This window comes from Petaurus breviceps, unplaced genomic scaffold (genome assembly GCF_028583685.1).
Source record: "Petaurus breviceps papuanus isolate PSGF00001 unplaced genomic scaffold, PetGlider_PUasm1.0 428, whole genome shotgun sequence".
Classification (NCBI taxonomy): Eukaryota; Metazoa; Chordata; class Mammalia; order Diprotodontia; family Petauridae; genus Petaurus; species Petaurus breviceps.
The window spans coordinates 4,051,537-4,057,838 of record NW_027186331.1 but is presented as its reverse complement, the minus strand read 5'-3'; the positions used below and the strand labels follow the sequence as shown (position 1 = coordinate 4,057,838).

At 37.9% G+C, this 6,302-nt stretch overlaps 1 pseudogene; it reads right to left on the bottom strand.

Moving 5' to 3' along the window:
• Positions 1 to 1,969: 1,969 nt before the first annotated feature.
• LOC138171407 (protein cornichon homolog 1 pseudogene) lies at positions 1,970 to 3,925 on the bottom strand (annotated as a pseudogene).
• Positions 3,926 to 6,302: the final 2,377 nt, after the last annotated feature.

Below are 6,302 nucleotides of genomic sequence, written 5' to 3'. Positions count from 1 at the left end.
GAACCAAGGGAACAGATCATACAACAATATGGTGAAGACAAATGATCTTGAAAGACATGGGGACTCTCATCGGTATGATGATGGCCACATATTGAGAAAACTTTTTAAATATTAGCATAATTTTTTATTTTTAAAAATTTTATTTTTAGTTTTCAGCATTCATTTCCACAAGATTTTGAGTTACAAACTTTCTCCCTGTCTTTTCCCTACCCCCACCCCAAGATACTGAGCCTACTGAATATGCCTTCCCCCAATCTCTTCTCTCATATTCTCCCCCATCCCCCCTCTAACTTTCTAGTAGGGCAAGATGGATTTCTATACCCCAATGCCTGTGTATCTTATTTATTTCCCAGTTGCATGTAAAAAACAATTTTTTAACATTTGTTTTTAAAACTTTGATTTCCAGATTTTTTTGCTTCTTCATTCCTCACCCACTCCCACTGGGAAGATAAGCAATTCAATATAGATTGTACATGTGTATTTATGCAAAACATTTCCATGGTAGTTATATTGTGAAAAACTATTTCCCTCCATCCTATCCCGCCCCCCACTTATTCTATTTTCTACTTTGATCCTGTCCCTTTTCAAAAGTATTTGCTTCTAACTACCCTCTCCAACAGTCTGCCCTCCCTTCCATCATCCCCCCTCTTATCCCCTAACCCCCTGCTTTCCTATAGGGTAAGACAACTAATTGAGTGTGAATGTTATTCCCTCCTTAAGCCAAATTCAATGAGAGTAAGGTTGACCCATTCCCTTTCACCTTCCTGCTCTCACCCTCCAATGTAACAGTTTTCTCTTGCCTATTTCATATAAGATAATTTACCCTATTCTATCTCTCCCTTTCTCCTTCTCTCATTATATTCCTCTCTCACCTCTTAATTTTATTTTTTAGATATCATCCCTTCCTATTCAACTGAACCTCCACCCTCTGTCTATGTATACCTGTACACACATATACACACGCTCACATATGTATTTATATGTGTATATTTATATGTATATATAATACATACACCCTACTATACATATATATAGGTATGTATACATATATATATATATTCCCTTCAATTATCCTCATACTGAGAAATGTCTCATAAGTTACAATTATTGTTTTTCCATGTAGGAATGTAAATAGTTCAACTTTAATAAGTTCCTTATGATATCTTTTTCCTGTTTACCTTCTCATGCTTCTCTTGATTCTTGTATTTGAAAGTCAAATTTTCTGTTCAGTTCTGGTTTTTACATCAAGAATATTTGAAAATCCTCTATTTCATTGAATGACCGTATTTTTCCCCTGAAGCATTATACTCAGTTTTGCTGGGTATTTCTTGATGATTCTTGGTTTTAATCCTAGCTCCTTTGACCTCTGGAATATCATATTCCAAGCTCTTTGATCCCTTAATGTAGAAGCTGCTAGATCTTGTGTTATCCTGATTGTGTTTCCACAATACTCAAATTGTTTCTTCCTGACAGCTTGTAATATTTTCTCCTTGACCTGGGAACTCTGGAATTTGGCTATGATATTTCTAGGAGTTTTCTTTTTGGGATCTTTTTCAAGAGATGATCGGTGAATTCTTTCAATTTCTATTTTGCCCTCTGGTTCTAAAACATCAAGGCAATTTTCCTTGAGTATTTCTTAAAGGATGATTTCTAGGCTCTTTTTTTGATCGTGGCTTTCAGGTAGTCCAATTAAATTTAAATTATCTCTCCTGGATCTATTTTCCAGGTCAGTGGTTTTTCCAATGAGATGTTTTACATTGCCTTCTTTTTTTTTTTCATTTGTTTGGATCTGTTTTATAGTATCTTGATTTCTCATAAAGTCATTAGCTTCCATTTGCTCCAATCTAATTTTGAAAAAATTATTCTCTTCAGTGAGTTTTTGAAATTCCTTTTCCATCTGGGCAATTTAGCTTTATAAGGCATTCTCCTACTCATTGGCTTTTTGGACCTCTTTTGCCATTTGAGTTAGTTTATTTTTTTTCATCACTTTATGAAAAGTTGTATTTATTTTAATGTGTTAAAATAACTTAGGTTATTCCAAAGTCTAAGAAGTCACTCTATATACACTTGCCTCAACTTTCTGATGCCAGTTAAATCACAAAGACATTTATTAAAACTTGAAGTGACTATGATTTATAAAACCTACTACAGATGAGAAGGCAGCAGTCTAGATAAAAGAATTTTTACCAGAAATCAGTTTATTTAAAAAAAAACATTGAAAAAAATTTTAAAGTGCCATTTTAAACCCTCAAAAAATGTGAAAAAACCAGCAATTTCATGAATCTGTCATATAAAACATATATCATTAAAATGACAAAAGAAAATCAAGGATTAATGTGCCTAGAAATTTTAAATGTCCCTTTTAGAGTCAGGAATGAAATTTAAAAACAAAAAGAATCATAATACTGGTTTAAAAATATAACTCGTATGCATTTATTATAGTTGTTTGTAGATTAAGCAATTTTAAGTAGCTATCTGCAATTTTTAAAACAATGCACTGAAAAGAAGTCTTAAATTTCAGACTTTTATTGTATTGCACTAAGGAAGAGCAGGATAGTTACACAATGTTCTCTCTCATTTTCTGTTCTGAACATCTTAGGTATAACTTGGAAGTCCTTAAGAATACCTTTTATCACTAGATTGTAACAATAATTAGAATACCGAATTTCTTATTGACTGCTACAAATGAAACCATTTAAAATAACTTTAAATGCATTCCAGGATAATTTAGTATATACTCTCAATAGATTCACTTATGCTTAAGAATTAAAGTATATGAATTTTATGGAACTATTATGGGAGACCCTAGGTCATGCAATATAGAGGGCTAATATTTAAATGTTAAGGAAAAAAATCCCACCATCCTTATATCTGCAAATATATCCATGTAATCTACATGATATATGAAGAAACCTATGAGGCTTCCCATAAGGTCACATATACAAAGTTTTCTGTCCTTCAAAAGCACTTGATCTCTATAGCTAGTTTATAATCAGTCAATATTTCAATAAAACCAAAATAAGCTACTAGAAGCTCCTGTAAACAAAAACTTTTAACAGACTAAGGACAGTCAGTAATTAATACAATTATTCGGAAAATTATGGCTGTTCCTAGGGAGTACAAGTTCAAACCAGTCAATGCCAGAGGTAATCATTTTATACTCATTTTATACGTAATTCCATTTAATTTCTTTGTCTAAGCATAACATATGAAAACAGTCTTTCCACAAATCAAAAACGTGGAAACATTTTAAAAATAAGTAGTCTTTTTTTTTTTAAAGTAACTGATCATATTCCATAAGCTAAATCTTGGAAACAGGTTCTTGTTGGACAGAATCCTTTCACTTTTGTGGCTTTTGCATGCATTTAACTGGACTGAGTCTGTTGCATATCTCATCTTAAGAGCTCACCAAAACATAAATCATGCCATAGAGGTAGTAAAAAAATGATAGCAGGTAAAAGGCTAATTTGCACCATCCTTCTTTCTGACAGTATGCTAGAATATCTGCATTCATGATGGTTGTAGGATCATAAAGTCCTGGTCCGCTCATCACTGGTCTACTCATATACCTCCAAATATGATATGGCAAGAGCGGCATATTGAGACCCAGCGTAAGCCACTCTGCTGCACAGAGAAACATGACACAGAAGAAAGCATGGATGAAAGTACAAGAGGATTGAGTGTATTACATTGGTCTGTAGGATTCTTGTAATCAGTCTTCAGTTCATCAAATGCTATAATGTGCCAGATGGCGAAAAAGATGAGAGCGGCGGTGAGCAGCAGCGCCAGCATGTAGCAGAAGGCAGCGAACGTGAACGCCATGGCCCAGCGGAAAGATGAAAACGGCGGCCACCGAGGCGACCCAGGCGAGGGAAGACCCGGGGCCTGCTGGGTAAAACCATTCACTTCCCCAGGCTGCTGCCTCCGCCGCTCGAGTTAGTTTATTTTTTAAAGTGTTATTTTCTTCAGTATTTTTTTGTGTCTCCTTTAGCAGGATGTTGACATGCTTTTTCTGATTTTCTTGCATCATTCTCATTTCCCTTCCTAATTTTTTATCCACTTCTCTTACTTGATTTTCAGAATCCTTCTTGAGCTTCTCCATGGCCTATAATCAGTCCACATTTTTCCTGGAAGATTTTGATGCAGGAGTTTTAACTTTGTTGACTTCTTCTGATTCCATGTTTTTATCCTTTTTTGTCTCCAAAAAAGGATTCTATAATCTGATTTTGCTTGCTCATCTTGTGTAATAGTAATGTAATTTAAAGATCCCCCTGTATTGGCTTGGTTTTTGGTTTGATTGTGTTAAAATCCAGAGCTTGTGGATCCCACTTGTGGGATGGACTTGTTGACGTGAAAAGAGAGTGATGAACTGGGAGGAACTGGTGACATAAATTTAGAGAGACACAAGAAAAGAGAGAGGCAGAAGAACTTTTTGGAAGCAGCACCTTGGAGGCAGAGACTGAGAGGATTGCTGAGGGCCAGTTTAAATTGCCCAGGACTTTTGAGAGCTGCCACCCAGAGCTGCCAAGGACTGAGGAGACATGGCTGTTATGCTGGTACTTTGTCTGTCTGTTTTGATGTTGTTTTGCCAGATTTGTCCACTGGTGAAGGACAGTGCTATTGTTGCAGAGGTTCTGGAACCTTGCTGTTGGTTCAAAAGCCCTGAAGAAGGATTTTCTTGTTGCATGTTTACAGAAATCCTGGAAGAGGGTTTTGCTAATGTTTTGAGGGGTCCTAGGACTGTTCTTCAGACAGAGAATGAATTAATGAAGACACTGGCAATGTATCTTGTGGCCTTGCTAAGCTTTGTCTCCCCAGGAACAAAGATTGCTGAGAACTTGCCTCAGGTCAAGATGAAGAAAAGACCTCTCTTTGGGTATTAAATGCTGTGCTTAAGCTTGTTGTAACTCTGGGGTAGATTCAATTGTGATCCAAGGGTGGGGAACTTTTGACCTTTTTGTGCTCTGTGATTGAACAAATGAATGTACTTTACTTATGATTGGAAACTAATCTCCATTTGAGAAGAAGGGCTTTGTGATGGACTAAATGAATGTACAGCCTAGGGGTGGAGTAGTATTTAGAAGAGGGACTTTGTGATTGATTAAATGAATGTAATGTCCAAGGGTGGGGTAGTCCTTGGAGATTATTAAATCACACTTGGTAAATGCTGTATTTTGAATTTTGCTATATTTTGATTCTGTCTGTTCTTAATTTGTCACTGAATAAAATGGAGAGCGCCTATGCTGGTATTCTGAACCTTGGGAAGTTGCCTTTGCTTGGCATGACATCTTGCCAGTCAATTGCTTGTCTTTTGAGCTCTTTGCCATAGTAGAACTCTGCTTCCAGAATGGAGAGAGCTTTGTCCCAAATTGCTGGGGTTTTTGCAAATGTCAGAGGTCGGAGGAAGGTGCCCTCTCTACAGACACCCCAAGCTCTGGCACACTGCTTCACACCCCAGGACCACCGACCAAGACTGCAGGTCAAAGCAAGAGCAATTACCCTCTGAATGGTTGCTTGGTCCCCTCATGATCTGCAGGCCAGGAGTTCCTGAGGCAGCCACATGGCCACAGCGGCAGCCTTTACCACCTCTCACCCCAGGGGCAGGGCCCAGACCATGCTCTTCTGTCACCCAGTTCCCACCCCACTGACCTTTGACTTTCTCTTAGGCATTTATGGGTTGAGAAGTCTGGAAACTGCCACTGCTGCTGGTGATTCACTCTCCTGGAGTCTGCTCTGGCCAGTCTGTGTGGCTGGTCCATCCAGAAAACTCTTGGTGAAACATTCTACCCACCTCCTCATGGAGGAAGGACTTGGTGCAGAATGAGACAGATTATTTTTGGACCTGGCCGATGTGGAAATTTTCTTTGCTTGACTATACATGTTTGTAACAGGGTTTTTGTTTTTCTTTCATTCTCAATTGGGTGGGTTGGGAGAGGAGAAGGATTTTTCACTGATTAAATATATGTGTGTGTGTATTATATATCTATATACATTTTTTTTAAAGAGAAAGAGCTGTTGTCTAAGCTTGCCTTTCCCATCCTACCTGAGGGTGATTTTTTTGACCCCCAAATGTAAAGCTTTACATTTCTCCCCAATACAATCCATTTTATTAGACTCAGCCCCTCTCCATGTGTGTCTTGGGTCTGGTTCACTCCTGGCCTCTACAGGAAGGTGCCCCCCTCTCCTCTCCACCCTCAGTCTCTCCCTCCTGACTGATTCCCTGATGCTGCGGCCTTAAAACCCTTCTCTTAATGATAGCAGTGCTGTTCACCATGGGCTTCTCTCCTCTCCTGCCTTCCCTT